The sequence below is a fragment of the Camponotus vicinus genome, unplaced genomic scaffold (genome assembly GCF_025532165.1).
Source record: "Camponotus vicinus isolate PSW18456_S1 unplaced genomic scaffold, iyCamVici1.0 SCAF_11, whole genome shotgun sequence".
NCBI lineage: Eukaryota > Metazoa > Arthropoda > Insecta > Hymenoptera > Formicidae > Camponotus > Camponotus vicinus.
Window position 1 is genome coordinate 7,075,973 of NW_028141947.1, and position 18,621 is coordinate 7,094,593.

General features: G+C 30.7%; 1 pseudogene; it reads left to right on the plus strand.

Moving 5' to 3' along the window:
- Positions 1 to 390: 390 nt before the first annotated feature.
- Positions 391 to 18,201, plus strand: LOC145962255 (uncharacterized; annotated as a pseudogene).
- Positions 18,202 to 18,621: the final 420 nt, after the last annotated feature.

Consider the following 18,621-nt stretch of genomic DNA (forward strand, 5'->3'; position numbering starts at 1 on the left):
TTAGATAGTGACACTTAATAGTTGCATTTATAAAATACATATTAATTGAGGACTAAGTTGCATTTTGTCTTTGAGTAAAGTGTCATTTACATCTGTGTATTCGAGGAGATGGTTACTAAAAATACTAAAAACATGCTTCTGAAACGTATCTTATGATACATGTAATATACAAAGCGTAATGAATTCTGTACGTAACAGAATCATGTTTTATTGATAATAATAGAGATATTTATGCATAAATGAATTCTGTGACACTTTATTAATTTATGAGAAATATTTATGTATTAATATTGAAAAACTGTTAATAATTTCAATGTAACATTATTATTCAGAAATTTATTATTTTTTAAAATTATATTTATAATACTAACGTTTTTTTTTATTTTTTAGATGGAGGAAATATATGGGAAAAAACCTGGTACCATACTTTATGTTTATGATGATTATACTTACAACAAGGATTCTCGTAATTCAAATATTTTAAGGTGTAATACTCGTCGCTCTTCAAAATGTCCTGGTACCCTGAAAATTGAGAAGGATGGCAAAATACATTTAGTTCAAGATCATACTCATATTCCAATAAAATGGAAAATAAGGCATTCTATCATGAAACAAGAAATGCTGCAACTTTGTCGAGATACATGTTTACCGTTGAAAGAAATATTTGATACTGTCTGCAGAAAGCAAGTATTTTTTAAGTTTTTGCATATTTTTCAGAACATTATATATGTGTGTGTGTGTGTGTGTGTGTGTGTGCGCGCGCGTGTGTATGCGTGTGTATGTGTGTGTGTGTTTGTTCGTTTATAAAATTTACGCAAAATTATCTTTACTTGATTCTTGTTTTAACACTTTTTTTTAATTTTGTGCTATTTACATAATAACTGTTTTTTAAATTCAACATATTTTATGGTTTCGTTAAAAGATTTGTTAACCGTTTATTTGTTAGACAATATTTTAGTTTTAGTTACATTATCTCTAACTAATTCATGTATGAATTTAGATTTAACATCTATTTTGAATGTTTGTTTAGCACTCTAATTTGATGCTATTGCATTATGATTGCTTATTTATGTTTAGTTTATTTTTATTTTGTCAATTTTTCAAGAAATGTCTTCAAATATTACAATTCCTTGTACTCAGCTTCTGTACTGGTTATTCTGTAATGATTATTTTCTTTAACACCAGCTGATCATACTCTATAATATGTAGAATCACATTTTGTTGCAGTTCTTCTCATTTCTGAATCTCCTGCATAATGTGCATCACACAATATGCCTCTAATAAATTATTTTTTATTATTTTTATATACAGCATCATGCTTTTTGTTCAAATATTTTAATATGAGTTTAATTTCTAATTTTTTCTTGTGTAGATTTTTTTACAAATCTATTATTATAGACTTTAAGTTTTTCATATAATTTTATTCAAGTAAGCTTTTTGAAATAAAAAAAATCTTGATGTATTTATTTCAAAATATTTTAATTGTATTATCTTGTAAGTCCATGAAGTTTTTTTGTATTAGAAATATTTTATATAATAATAATTTGACAAGTTTTAATAATTTAATCAATTTTTAGATCAATCATGATTGCATTATCAATATATATATATATACATTGATATATATATATATACAGGGTGGGCCATTTTAATCTATGCACCCAAATTTCTTTGTACCTAAGACAGATACGGAAAAATGATTCAGACAAAAGTTTTATGGTTTCGAGGGGGCCATAAGATGGTATCATTGGTTTAACCTTGAAGAGTTATTTGAAGGTCACATGAAGGTCACCTTTAATTTCTTAAATGGAACCTACTATTTGTCATTGCATATTCTTGTAGCTTATCTCGAGAGCTTTCCAAAACACTATAATTAAGTACTTTTTTGTTAAGTACTTTTTGAGTTATGAGGCTTGAAATAATTTCTTAATTTTACATAAACCGTAAAATATCTTGTAAAATATTCATTTTTCGATTATCTTACCTTAATACTTTTATGTACAAAATAATGAGAGGAATCAATTGGTGTAAAGAAAACACATAGTTGTTTTTAAGAAAAAATATGGAATTGTTAATTGCAAATTACATATTTTTTCTTAAAAACAACTATGTTTTTTCTTTACACCAATTGATTCCTCTCATTATTTTGTACATAAAAGTATTAAGGTAAAATAATCGAAAAATGAATATTTTACAAGATATTTTACGGTTTATGTAAAATTAAGAAATTATTTCAAGCCTCATAACTCAAAAAGTACTTAACAAAAAAGTACTTAATTATAGTGTTTTGGAAAGCTCTCGAGATAAGCTACAAGAATATGCAATGACAAATAGTAGGTTCTATTTAAGAAATTAAAGGTGACCTTCATGTGACCTTCAAATAACTCTTCAAGGTCAAACCAATGATACCATCTTATGGCCCCCTCGAAACCATAAAACTTTTGTCTGAATCATTTTTCCGTATCTGTCTTAGGTACAAAGAAATTTGGGTGCATAGATTAAAATGGCCCACCCTGTATATATATATATATATATATATATATATATATATATATATATATACAGGGTGTCCTAGATCACCCGTACACCCCTTTTCTTTCAAAAACTAAACATTTTAGAGAAAAACGTTTTCGACAAAAATTGTATGGTTTTGAGGGGAACATAAGATGGTATCATTAGTTTGACCTTGGATGGCATCGTTAAGGTGAGGTCAAGGACACCTTTAATTTCTTAAATGGAACCACCTATTTTTTATTGCATATTCTTATAGCTTATGTCGAGAGCTTTCCAAAACACTATAATAAAGTATTTTTTCATCAAGTACTTTTCGAGTTATAAGGCTTGAAATAATTTCTTAATTTTACATAAACCATAAGATATCTAGTAAAATATTCATTTTTCGATTACCTTACCTTAATAGTTTTATGTACAAAATAATGAGAGGAATCAATTGGTGTAAAGAAAACACATAGTTGTTTCGAAGAAAAAATATGTAATTTGCAATTAACAATTCCATATTTTTTCTTAAAAACAACTATGTGTTTTCTTTACACCAATTGATTCCTCTCATTATTTTGTACATAAAAGTATTAAGGTAAGATAATCGAAAAATGAATATTTTACAAGATATTTTACGGTTTATGTAAAATTAAGAAATTATTTCAAGCATCATAACTCAAAAAGTACTTAACGGAAAGGTACTTAATTATAGTGTTTTGGAAAGCTCTCGAGATAAGCTACAAGAACGTGCAAAAATATATAGGGTATTCCATTTAAAAAAATTGAAGTGACCTTCACGTGACCTTCAAATGACTCTTCAAGGTCAAACCAATGATACCATCTTATGGCCCCCTCGAAACCATACAACTTTTGTCTAAAACATTTTTCTCTATCTTGCTTATTTTTCGAGTTATTTGGCTGCCTAAGTTAAAATGGGTCACCCTGTATATAATAAATATAACAATATAAATTCCTAAAAATTAATTCCCTATTTTTTGAACAGACATTCACTTTTTAATTGCTGGAATTCTTTTTCTTAGAAAATTAATTTAGAATCTTTGATTCTATGTTTAGATCATAATGAGTTCTTAGTCTAAATATTTTATTCTTTCAGTTATACTCTTCAAAAGGGTATATATATGCTTTATTCTGTGGTTCAACATAAAGGCAGTTTTTACACCAAACATAATTATTTTTTAGTTATTCATTTATCGCAATATTTATCACTATAGTAAATAAACTTCTTATAGCTATTATTTCAATCACATAACTAAAAATGTCTTATTGATTTATTTATGTTGTTTATACGTAACTTTTTACTATATGTATCTCTTGTATTTTCCATTATTTTTAATCCTGAAAATCGACTTGTGTAATGATTTATCTTGTTTAAATTCATTCATATCCTTAATTTTATATGTAAATATTAGTTTAAATATTTTTTGAAGATTGATGAACTTCTTTTGAAGATTTTTTTCTTCATTGATTGTTTGAATCCATTTTTTTTCTAAAGCTAAAGATTATAGTTTTATTGTATAAGTATACATATAATTTATGTATCAATTTGGTTTACATATTCTTTTATATCTTTTTAAATTTGTTTCTTAATTTTTTTGACTGGTTTTTCTTTAATTTCTGTTTCTTTTTACATCTTCCAATTTATCATCTTATCTTTAAATTTTTGAAAGAGATTTATTGTACTTTTTTTGTTAAGTTTTTAAGCTTCTTTAAATGTGTCTAAATGGTACATTTCTGCTATTATTTTACGCTTTTTTTGTCCTATAATGTATATCCTGTTAGTGAATATCCTACAAATAAATAACTCACTTTTCTTGTAGTTTCAAGTTTTTTTTTTCAAATAATTAACATATTTTTATGAATTTAAAATTTAAAATGCAGTAGAGATTATAATCCTTTGTCTTGCAATTTTAAATATTTTAAATATTTTTATGAAGTTTATTTTATGATATAAAAAAAAATCCCTTGGTTTTAAGTCCTCAGCATTCTACGCCGAAGAGACTGTTCAAATCTTTATTATTAAATTATTACATTGCATACCTTACATTTTATCTTAATTTATATATCCTTATTCCTAGTTCGTCTAGGTGGGTTCGAGTCTGCGTTTCGCCATACTATTTGTCTCAGATAAGCTTCGGCGACGCAGTGTGCACAGCCACCTTACGACTAAATTTTCTTAATCCTATAGGGTCTGGGTGGACCCAAACCTGCGTTACGCTTACTCTTCGCGTCAGGCGAGTTTCAGCAACGCAACGTGCACGACCACCGTCCAACTCCTTTATTTTATGATATATATTTTTATGATGTAATAATTTATTTCTTGATTTTTAATGTAAGATTTTTTATTTCAAGAGGCATATTACATTAATATTTTTAACGATGTTAATAATATTCCTTTATATTATAATATTACTTTTTTGTTTTATTTAATTACTCGTAGAGATTGACAATTTTTATTTACATATTAAAGTAGGAAACAAAGGTTTAAAAATAGATTGATATAATGATTTTATTGAATGTTGTTCGTGCAATGTTTTCTACTATTCCTTTCTTGATAAATAGTATATTTACTAAATTTTTGGTAATAGTATTATTTGTAAAGTATTGATAATAATATTTTGGTAATAGTAATTAAATTATGACATTCTATCTCTTACATAAATATGTGTATATTCTATAAAAAATTAAACAAAATTAAGGATCAAATACGAGTTTTGCTATAAATAAGACTATTTCTCACAAACACTAATTAATGAGAACAAATTAAAGAATATTTTAAAAAATATATTGTTTATTATATACGTTTCAACTGGAACAGGCATTGTGACTCTCAAGAGCTGTTATGCCAATGCTGATGATATTGCACTTCTTAGCAGTTACACAAAGAAAAAGAAATGTTATTAAATATTAGCAATTTATTTATCATTTAAGAAAGTTGTATTATATCTTCCATATAAAAAAATAACAATTTAAAAGACAATTTAACATATTTACAATATCATAGCATATGACGTCTAGACTATCTATCTGCTTGTCCAATTTATTTCTGAATTGTATATGCTTCCGTTTATACAGTTCTACATATGAATCATAGATTTGTTAAAACATGAATTGAATCATAGACATTACTCCTTTTCGAGATATCAATTTTAATTCTGTAATTAATATAAAAATTTATAATTGTTGCTTGTAACTTATATTTGTTGTTTGTAATACAGATATCTTGAAGCAGCCACAACATTGTCATATACAACATTGAAAAGTACATTGTATCGTGAAAGAATCAAACTTCGCCCAACTTTACCAAAGAAAATGGAGACGCTTGCTGCGAATTTATTAACTTACCAACCACTAAACAAATTTTATAAAGGAAATGTGACTTGCAGCGATGGAAAAAAAGCATTAATATTTACAAGTAATGAGCTGTTGCAAGAATTACAAAAATCAACAGAACTTTATGTTGATGGCACATTTAATGTAAGTTTGTATATCTTACAATACAGTATATTGTTATTTTTATATATTACAATAAAAGCAATACATTTAAATAATGTTAACTTTGTAGATTGTTCCACGTGTACCATTAATGAGTCAAATGTATACACTACATACCCGATATATGAATGTAGTAAGTAATGAAAATATAACATAATATAAAACAATATAACTAAATAATATAAAATAATATAATATAAAATGATATAAATAAATAATAACATGTATTGTCACCAGTTAGAATTGCATGTGTAAATATTATTCAATAAATGACAAAAAAAGCATGAAAAAGTTGTAATATGAGTTAATTAATTTTTTTATCAGCTATTTTATTAGTAAATATTTCATTATTTTATAATATAGACATAGAAAGTGTCAAGCTAGTTTAAAAAAGTGTAATATATTATATATATTTAATATACATTTTAGGGGAGAGTCCAGTTGCGCACAGAATAAATCGGACAGAGCAGGTTGAACGAATCGGACACAGTAGGAAACGGACACACGATGGTTGAAATCGGACACAGTGATAATCGGACACATGACCAGTCGGACTTTTCGCGTGAAGTGAGGGAAAACACATATCGCCTTGTGCTTCGAATGTGTAACGGGGTTTGTAATTATACGGTTTCACATGGGTTTGCAACTTTTCGCGCGAAGCGAAGGACAACACATATCGCCCTATGCTTTCGGATGAGTAACGAAGTCTGTAATTATACGATTCTACATGGGTTTGCAACTTTTCGCGCAAAGCGAGGGACAAAACATATCGCCCTGTGCTTTGGATGCGTAACGAGGTCTGATTGATACTGTGTCCGATTGCAATCACCGTGTGTCCGTTTTCTACTGTGTCCGATTTGCACTGCGTCTAATTAGCAATGTGTCCGATTTCCACTGTGTCCGATTAGCATTGTGTCCGATTATCACTGTGTCCAATTTCAACCATCGTGTGTCCATTTCCTACTGTGTTCGATTGACACTGTGTCCGATTCGTTCAACCTGCTGTGTCCGATTTGTTCTGTGTGCGCAACTGGGCCTCACTCATTTTATATGTACATTATGAAGTTATAAATTAAAAATATGATTTTTATTATTCTTTGTAATAAATTTATACATGCTTTTTAAATATGCTTTCTCTTTAAATATTAATAAAATCATGATTTAAATAATATTAATTCAGGCTTTATATCTCATACTTTTATACATTGTTTAATTTTAATAGGAATGTAATTCGTTATATTTTGCAGGGTATTGCTATGATCTTTATCTTGTGTGAAAGTCGTTCTAGTAATATGTACAGAGCTATTTGGAACAAAATTATAGAATTAGTACCAATGCTTCAACATAATATAAAGTTTATAATGAGCGACTATGAAATGGCAGCCATGAAAGTTATAAATGAATACTTTCCAGCAGCAGAAGCACATGGGTGCTGGTTCACTATAATCAAGTGTGTATTATAATTTTATATAATTTATTTTTGTTTTCCTTGTTCTATATTATTTACATAAACCAGTTATTATAATATATAAATATTCACTTACAGGGGCACTTTTGCGTCATTGGCGACGATTAGGTTTAATGGATGCACCAAGAAACGTTTTATCCATGATTATGACTATGGCATTGGTTCCTTCTGATCGTTTTAAGGAAGCACTTTCCTTTATACAATTTGAAGCTGATCAAATTTCTCATGAATATCCTGCTGTTAATGACTTTTTAACATATGTAGGCAAAATATGGTTACCACTAGCATCAAAAGTCAGCGTTTATGATTGTCCTATGAGAACAAATAATATAACAGAAACTTTCTACAATATAGCAGGAAGAAAATTCAACAAAAGTCATGAAAACGTCTGGAGTTTCTTAGGTAATGTTGTCATTAACATTTTTTCCATTGTATACACAAAGTAAACAAACTGTTCGGAAAGATAATATGCTTACAGATAATCTACAAATATTAATAACTGACGAAGAAATAAAACGTCTAAAAACAGTCGAAACTAGTGGGCATCGTACAACTATTAAAAACAGAAACCGAGATAATAAAATATTGGAAATACAAAAATATTTAGCAGCAGGCAGGTTAGTTTATTATATATATATATATATATATATATATATATATATATATATATATAATGTATTATGCGAAGATTAAAAGTAAAATTGCAAAAGAAACATCCATAGAAGATTATATGTATATATATAAAACTTTATATATGTATATATATATATATATATATATAGGATATTTCTTTTGCAATTTTACTTTTATATATGTTGTAAAATTATATTACACACACACACACACACACACATATTTTGATTAAATCAAATTTTTAATTTTATATATAGATATAAGATATACATACCTTTCTTTATTTATCTCTCTTCTTTTTTCTGTTTCTCTCTTATTTATAAGAAATTTTTAATTTGACTAATTTTGACAATTCGTAAATTTTCGATAATCAAAAGCTGTCAAATATGAAATTGATTTCGACAGCAAAAAGTAATGCGAGATTCGAGAATTGATATAACATAGATTTTCTAAAAAGCACACAAATAACTTTATTTACAAAAAATTTAATCATTTATTGTAGCTTTTTCAATTACTTTTTGTAAACAGTATATTTTTTTGTGAATTAATTGTGTACCATTCATATATGTTGATTCTTAGTATTTTTTTATGAAAACATTACAAAAAAACAGCTATTAAGAACAATAATTTACGAGATCTTACATTTTTTACATCATGTAATTATAAGAGAAATTGATGTGTCTAAAAGAATATATATGTGTGTGATTTTATTTATAAGATTACTTTTAGACTGATTTTTTGTAAAAATTAATTTGAAATCAATATCAATATTCCAATTTTGTTTTAAACAAGTTTTATTAAATGGACTAAATTTGCAACTAAACAAAATAATTATAGATATTAATTTCCATTTTCGGCATCCTGCATTTATATTGCAAATTTTAATAAAAATTGCTTTTATATTTCTATATATGTAATACATAACAAAAGTACTTTTTATTTTTTCTTAGGTTGGATCTCAACAATTTTTTACGTTTCTTTAACGATAAATGTGAAAATATGCTGAAGGATAAATTACTTTCTAATGGTATGTATATTACCAATAATGAATAAAATTTGATATTTAAACTTCAGAGAAATAAACAAATATTATATTATATTAAAGAATATATTATATTATATTATATTATATTATATTAAAGAAATATAGTTAGTTTGTTTCCGTTTTGAGCAGTTTTTAGTAGATTTTATTAGAGAGAAGAAAGCAACTTGACACTCTAGTATCAATTATATATTCCTTATTAGTTACAAAGGCATTAATAAAAGAAACTTTAGTAAATGTTCACATTAGAAAAGTCTCCACTAAATTTCACCTATTACAATATATATTAATAATATAGCAATGTTAAGTTTATCGAAGTTATTTACTTTTAAAAACTGACCGTTTTCAAATTTTGAATACTTTTAACCGAAGACATAGAGTTATAACATATCACAAATTCAAACAAGTTGACCAAAAAAATTTTCTTATAACAATCATATATGAGGTCTTTCTTCAAACATACGTTTTCAAATATAACTTTCATAATTTGTGTAAATACTACCCTCCGATTTAAATTCATCTAAATGAATATATACAAAAAACATTACCTTGTAAAGATATATTATTAAAATATTTCATATATATAAAACAAAGATTTTAAATATCTTGATTTTTATGGATATATGTATTGTTACGTCCCCAGTCCCTCAGGACTGGTCTGGAAGTCTTACTTTCCCAGTTGGACGCAATTAATCTCTCAATTTGTTTTAGGGCAACCTGCTAGGCCAGCTATACCCTGGGACGCCGAGAGATTGAAGGTCTGTTGTGCTCGTAGAGAGAGGATTCAGGAGGGAATGCGAATAAATAAATGGTTTATATAGATTTAAGATTTCTTTATTTATTTCACCTTTTGTTTCTTTTCTTTTATAACTTGAATAAATGTGAATTTATTCCTCCGGAGAGTAACCGTATATTTCTGGGAGAATATATGAATATTCGCTATCGATATTTGCAATAGGTATCGCGGTTTCTATTTGGCGAATCTCTAAGGGTACGAAAGGGTCTAGATCCTCGTAGGTTACTGGTGAATAGCTTGGGGGAGGATAGAAATCGTCTTCTTCCGGCGAATAATTATGTTGGACTGGTATTACTGCGTTGGGCGCTATCTCAGCGTTTCGCTCTTCGGCTTCCAAGATAAAGTCGCTCAGTTCTTCAGGTAGTTCCTCTGTTGTTTCTAAGGAGGTGTAGTTATTTCCCGCAGGTGGTGTCGTTGAAGCGAAAGTATTTACCTGAGTGTCGAGGGGTTCTTGGATTTCTGTATTTTCTTCAGTTAGAGGGGGAGACAGATCGTTTGACGTTGAAACATTTGTTTCTGCGACCTCTGGGAGGAGAAGACTGATTTATCGTAGATGTGGTAGGTTCTATGATTCCTTTATCCAGCGAAACAATAATATGGGGTAAGCGTCGTGTACGTCTGTTTCGGCATATACGGCGAGAGGTTTCGCGAATGGAAGGCGTTCGTCGAGTACCCTGGTTGGCACGTCGTACGCGGACCATCTATTAATTATATAGTTTGGTAACAATTTATTTAATTAAGTGAAGATGTAATAATATTGTTTAGGGATTCGATGTTACTTACGTTGACCAACACCTGTTAAATAAATAGAAAAGGTCTCGCGTGACTATCCGTTCAGTAAAAATAATTATTAACCGAAAAGTAAAGAGAGGAATAGTCAGATCTAGTCATAGAAGCTTCATAAGGGTTTAGATCGCGGCTAGAATATAGTCGGAGAAGAATAAATTATAGTAGTAATATATTAATAATGGATTACCGATCCGGAGTAATTATCGACTCACGAAAATTACCGACCGATGGTAATGTAGATTTCTGTTTTACCGACCGATGGTAACATCAGTTTTGCCGACCGTCGGTGATGTAGATTTCGATTTTACCGACCGATGGTAACCTGAGTTTACCGACCGTCGGTAATGTAGATTTCGGGTTTACCGACCGATGGTAACTTTAGTTTACCGACCGATGGTAATTTATATAATTTTGTTAAATTATTAGGTTAGTTTTGTTTTTTAAATTGCGATTTGAATATCTAAAGTCGGTTTACTGAAAATCGAAGAGGCTTGAGGAGGAATAAGGAGATTGGATACTTTATTAATGTATCCACCTGTCAAACGTCTGGCTTAGTATTAACCTTACAATGTCAGGTTATAATAAATGAAATGTACTAAAATGATAATTGAAATTATCAAAAGCTAAGCCAGTGTATCATCACTAATTTCTGGGATGTATCTCGTATCTTGAAATCAAGGCAAGACTCAATCTGACGGTTGCGTCAACCAGCTCCAAAATTATAAAAGATAATCTCATGAAAATTGTTAATTAACCGGGCCGAAATTGTATCTTCGCCTAATCAAACGTCGATTGACAGGACGCTCTAGTTTCTTTTTCAGAAATCGTCAACAGCTCCAAGTGAAAAGGAAATTTCCCTTAGGATAATTGCCCTTTCACTGTGCCGCAAGGAGTTATCCTCACCGTACATCAAGTACGAGACACACTAGTTTCGTCAACAGCTCCAAGTAAAAAGGAAACTTCCCTCAGGATAATTGCCCTTTCACTGTGCCGCACGTCAGGTTCGCCCTGCCGAAGCAGTTTCGCACTCACTCACTGTCAATCGAGTCGTTTTATCAAGAAGACAAGTCCCAGTAAAAGTCATTCAAGTTCGAAATTAAATTAATTGAAGGCTGGGAAGGATTTGCTTATAAGTCAGTGTCTATCTGTCTGCTGATTTAGTTTTATTAAACTAATATTCATTCTTTATGTAATACTAAATCAGAGCTCAAATTCCATAGAATCATAGATTCGACCTGTCTTTAAAGAGTGCGTCCCGTGCTCTTTCGAATAGTGTCGATGTACAAGATGAACTAGTTTCTTTTTCAGAAATCGTCAACAGCTCCAAGTAAAAAGGAAACTTCCCTCAGGATAATTGCCCTTTCACTGTGCCGCAAAGAGTTATCCTCACCGTACGTCAAGTACGAGACACACTAGTTTCATCAACAGCTTCAAGTAAAAGGAAACTTCCCTCAGGATAATTGCCTTTCACTGTGCCGCAAGGAGTTATCCTCACCGTACATCAATTGGCTACTCTAAGGCGACATTTCATTCTTGTGGTTTAAACCAAAGACCGGTTGAACACTCAATAATTCAATAAAATCAAAAGATAATTCTATTTGAAATAAAGTTTTAAGATTTGAATGGAGAGTAGGGATTCGGAAATGTGGATTGTTGAAGGTATAGATTCCCGAATTAAAATTAATGTTGTTAGTATTGAGTTGAATTGAATTAGGAATTTAGATGAGTGACATTCGGCTGTGTACTCACTAATGATCTGCTGTACGTTGATGAGTGGAAACTACTTCCTTCCACTGGATGCCGTCTACCTCGGTGATGGCTCAGGAAGAGGGTTGCAGTCCATGAAGTCGTCGTATAATAATTACTGAGTTTATTGGATAAGTCTAAGTACAGTGGTAAGTACAGATGTCAAAGTCCAAGACTGTTGAACCAAATGCCGGAAGGTGTTGACTGTTGAAATCGTTGGGCAAAAATGCGAAGAGGACCGCTCTGCACGGGTTTATATAGGCGTCGGTCCCTACTTTTCGTCCGGGGTCTGATGGTGGAGGGTGTACGCCTCAGGCGTGGGCGGCGCGATCGCTCATTGGTTCCCTTCTCCGGGCTGGGATGCGCGCGCCGCTGGGCGTTGCCGCAGGGAGTGGTAACTTGAGTTGTAGATGGCGCGACTCTTCTGATTTAGAGTGGGGGCGACGGAGCGGTCAGTATAGAATCGGCTATACTGGTTACATTGTCTTTTGACATATAATTTTTATAATAATTATTTGACAATTTCTTTGCAGTTCACATGCATATATTTTCTAATGTAGAATTTTAAGCTCTAACCGTAGAAATGTCAACGGAGTTTCTCGCATGCTCCGTTCAAAAGTTCATTCTTTTATGTATTATTATGTAAAAATGCTTTTAAATATTATTAATAAATTCTGATATCATAATTATTATAATTACAATTCTTTTAACATCTGAAAATATATATATTTATGATTACGCAGTGGGATATAGATATATGTATATATATATATATATACAGGGTGTTTCATTTTAATCCGACCAGTCGAATATCTCGAAAACCAAGCCCGGGAGAGAAAAATATTTCAGACAAAAGTTGTATGGTTTCGAGGGGGCCATAAGATGGTATCATTGGTTTGACCTTGAAGAGTCATTTGAAGGTCACGTGAAGGTCACTTCAATTTTTTTAAATGGAACACCCTATATATTTTTGCACACTCTTGTAGCTTATCTCGAGAGCTTTCCAAAACACTATCATTAAGTACCTTTTCGTTAAGTACTTTTTGAGTTATGAGGGTTGAAATAATTTCTTAATTTTACATAAACCGTAAAATATCTTGTAAAATATTCACTTTTCGATTATCTTACCTTAATACTTTTACGTACAAAATAATGAGAGGAATCAATTGGTGTAAAAAAAACACATAGTTGTTTTTAAGAAAAAATATGGAATTGTTAATTGCAAATTACATATTTTTTCTTCAAAACAACTATGTGTTTTCTTTACACCAATTGATTCCTCTCATTATTTTGTACGTAAAAGTATTAAGGTAAGATAATCGAAAAATGAATATTTTACTAGATATTTTACGGTTTATGTAGAATTAAGAAATTATTTCAAGCCTCATAACTCAAAAAGTACTTAACGAAAAGGTACTTAATTATAGTGTTTTGGAAAGCTCTCGATGTCAGCTACAAGAATGTGCAAAAATATATAGGGTATTCCATTTAAGAAATTTAAGGTGACCTTTATGTGACCTTCAAATGACTGTTCAAGGTCAAATCATTGTCACCATCTTATGGCCCCCTCGAAACCAAACAACTTTTGTCTGAAATATTTTTCTCTCCCGGGCTTGGTTTTCGAGATATTCGACTGGTCGGATTAAAATGAAACACCCTGTATATATATATATATATATATATATATAGATATCTATATGAATATAATTATTGTTAACAAATTCTTGTTTTAGCGTGCAATAATTTATTTTATGTCGCGGTGGGATATAATTAAAAGAGTAATATAAATTAATTTCATTTCATGGTGCAATGAAGTATTGCGGCTATTTTATATATGAATATAATTAATTCGCGGTGGGATAAAATAATGTAAATTAATTATTTTTAATAAATTATTGCAGCTATTTCATGCGGTGGAATATAAATAATATAATTTTAATTTACGGCGGGATAAAGACTATTAATTAACTATTTCAATATGTTATGCAACAATTTTTATTCTTTGATTTTACTTTTAATATTTGTAACCGTTAGGTTTTTGAATTAATAAATTAATAAAAATTATTGTATATGCTTAATATTAATATTTAACATTAATTTCGTTTGTTTCTTGATAATAGTTAATTATTTCATCATGTTACGCAATAATATTCGAACGGAATATTCCATAGACTTAGAGCTTGGAATACGACGAGCTCAGCGTTTCTGAGAATTGCGATCGATTGGCGCTTCTGAGAAATGCGTTGCGTTTAGCCTTGAGCACTTTATAGCGACTTATAATATTGCATACGTAAAATCACATTTAAAACATTACTTATAAAATTAGTAATATTGAAGTTTTTATAATTATGCATATATGTATCGACTCAGCTTTTTGTGCTCTTTAAGTAAAAATTATTAGATTTATATCTATATTATTTTTTGAGTAAATAAGGAATCAAATATTTTTGATATAGTCTATGCCTTAAAATAATGAGATATATGTATAGTCGGTGCTGAGACGTGTATAAATATATATATATGTATATATAACTTAATAAAAGTCCTTTGAATTTTAGTATTTAACTTTTTTAGTATCAGGATAATATACCAATAAAAGAGGTATACTCTTGTATGTCGGTAAGGTTAGCAACATTATTATCCTCAGTCCGTAAAGTAGGAAGTAACTTTATTTTCAGTCGGTAAAGTAGGAAATGATATTATCTTCAGTCTGTAATGTCGGTAACTGTGTTATCATGTGTCGGTAACTTTTCTGTCGGTAACTTTCACTCTGTCGGTAAGATAGGAAACTACTTTACCTTTCGTCGGTAACTTTTTGTGCGGGTGACTTTACCTACTGTCGGAAAGGTAGGAAATTACTTTACCATCTGTTGGTAACTTTTGTGCGGGTGACATTACCTACTGTCAGTAAGGTAGGAAACTATTGTCAGTAATTTTTATACGGACGATATTATATGCGGGTAAATACTTAAAATTATTTCTATCATTCTTAAGTGAGGTTATGTTATGTATAGCTAGCTTCTTAATAAAGAAAGATTATTTTCGGAGACATTGACAATAGTATATCACGCGGCGGAATGATATTGATGTACTATAAGTATTGGTGATAATACATTGTGCGGTGAGATTTTATAATAAGAAATATTGGTGATAATAGATGGCGCGGTGGAATTTTAATTAACAATATTAATTATATTAACAATAATATGCTACGCGGTGGGATTAAGATTTATATGTTCGTCGGTGGAATTACAGTTTAAAGATTATAGAGGCAATTTTTGCGTGTTTAAATAAGAAATAAAAATTTTGTTGCGGGACGTAACATATCTAAATATTAATTATAAATTGTACATTGCAGAAGGTAACATACATAATTCTATATTTGATGAAGAATATGATGAAGAATATGAGTATACGTATTTAGCAACAAAATCAAACACACTGCATAATATAGAACATAACACAAAAATTAATATAAAAAGGAAAACACCGTTACAAACATTAAATTGTGAGGGATGAATCATTCACGTATAAAATGCCACAAAAGAAGACGGAACATGTTAAACACTGATCAAGGTAAGTATGCAAATTTTATATATATATATGTATATATATATATATATATATATATATCATATTATATTTTTACAATCAAAATACTTTTAAATAAAGTAAAAAAAATTGTTTGAATAAAGTGAAATAATATACTCCATTAAATTTTATTTATTACCTATTTTTATTTATTTTCTATTTCTTTATTACTTTTTCATTACTTTTACAACTTCAGAATATAACATATTTTGTAAATATATAACAATTCTGTTTGTTTTTTTTGGATTCAATATTTGTCATTGAGTTTATAAAATTTATGTTTCTATGCATATTTGGTCAAAATTTATAATGAATTATTAAGATTATATATATATATATATATTCATATTATATATCGTTATCTACATCAATTATTACAAAAAATTATGAAATGAGCTTTTTTGTATATCTAAGATGTATGTATATATTTGTTTATATTAAAAATAAATTTTGCAATTACCGTAACACAAATTCCAGATCTCACATAGAAAATTTTGGATAACCAAATTTTTCTATGCAGAATTTCACATTTAAAAAAAATATATATTGCTATCATATATATATTTTTTTAAAATGTGAAATTCTGCATAGAAAAATTTGGTTATCCAAAATTTTCTATGTGAGATCTGGATATATATATATATATAGCAATATATATTTTTATCATATATATTTATCATATATATATATATATATATATATATATATATATGATAGCAATATATATTTTTAAAAAATGTGAAATTCTGCATAGAAAAATTTGGTTATCCAAAATATATATATATTGTGACCGTTTATTTCTTTGATACTGGGCTGATAATTGTGGCCGGTGATTTTGGCCCACGGCACACCTTCGGCGCGATTTCTCTTCAAAACTTCAACTCTAAATCTGCATGGGCGCCAGGTGCGGGAATACGCACCGCTCTAATAAAGTCTTTGGACGATATACGATACTTAAAAGAAAGCGAAAGAATTTCAAAGCTATCGCGACGGACACTCGGCTAGCCCCGTATCGAGAATGGTAGAGGGGCGGTCCGTTTAATTTCCAATTTAATTAGGAAGGATCGAGAATACAAGGCCGCTGAAAATAACACAAGCTATTAAGATAATAAAAGTTAAAATATATTTGGCGTAGATAATTATGAACATTAATATTGGATATCAAATCGACGCGGGCGGTTGGAGAAGAAAAATTATACAATCGATTTTAGTTATTTTATCATCGGCAGCAACGGGCCGGTGTACGGTTACAAGCACCGCGGTATCACATGTCCAGCATTGACAAAAAGCGTTGAGAAAGTTTTTGGAATTCCGCGCTATGCGAGGCTTGTCGGAGCCTCGACAGCTAGGAATTTAGACAAATTTTTAATAATGATTACCGCACTACTCGCCCGGTTAATGTTATTTACCCGGCGTGAAAGAAAGAGAGCGAATTATAAAATTAGAATAAATAGCCGGACGCAAAATGAGTGAATTCTTTACACAATGAATTGGATTATCAATTACCGATATGTTACACGTTAACGAAAAGAAGTTAGATACGACTCGATTAATTCATAAAAGACACACTAGATCAAACGCGAACAATTACTCTCTATGATACAATACACGGAATGCGAGTCGACGCTGCAACGCAATTGCCAGCTATCGAATATCGAGATCGCCGTATGTGTGTGTGTGCTCGTCGTATCGAAAGTTAACAGGCAAAGATTTTCACAAAATCACAATAAACGCAACAAGAAAGACAATTAATTTGACTGTCGGCGCATACTCGGGAGAGAGGGCACTTAATCTTACGAGAGCTCGAACAAAGTCTTTCGGCCGGCCGTCATACTCTAAGACGTAAATATCGAGAACGCGGGAAAAGAATTTCACAATAAATTTAATGACGGCAGCTATACGGCACCGACATTGTTCGAGCTAATTCTACCTGGTACTCTAAACGATAAACGGCCTGATGGGGTCGACGCTCGTCTCACCGATGACTCCGTGAGGTCCTCGGCGCTCTCGGCATCCGCTCGAGAAAATCGGTGGATTTGGGCCGTCGTGCTCCTCGCCAGTCCGCCGAACAGTGACGAGCGGAAGGCCCGTCGGATTCACGCCGGCAAGTTAATGTGCAATTAGGCCACTTGTGGCGCTTCCGCTACCCTCAGGATCGTCACGCGTCTCAATTAATCCTGCGGCCTTCAGGGCCGTATTCGCGCCTGTCGCTCCCTGTCTCTTCTCTGATTATTTTTCTTGGCCCTCCTGTTGAAGCCCGGTGTGAGGGGTTTTTACGGTAGCCGCTCGCCGTAACTATTATGGTTCTTCGGTAGCGCTTAATTCGGCCGCAACGGCTCCGTTTTCGGAGTTCCGGAGTTCGATCTCATTTTTCGGTCGACCTTCCCCGATTGTTCCTCGTACCTGCTGAGTATAGGGAGGTTTACAGGGGCGGCAGCGAAGTCTTAAATTGACGTTACAATTTTAGGAAAGTAGAAAGAGAGGTACTTAGCTCGGCGTTCTCCTTCCGGTCGGCGCCTCCGCTCGTCCCGTATCTCTTGGTCC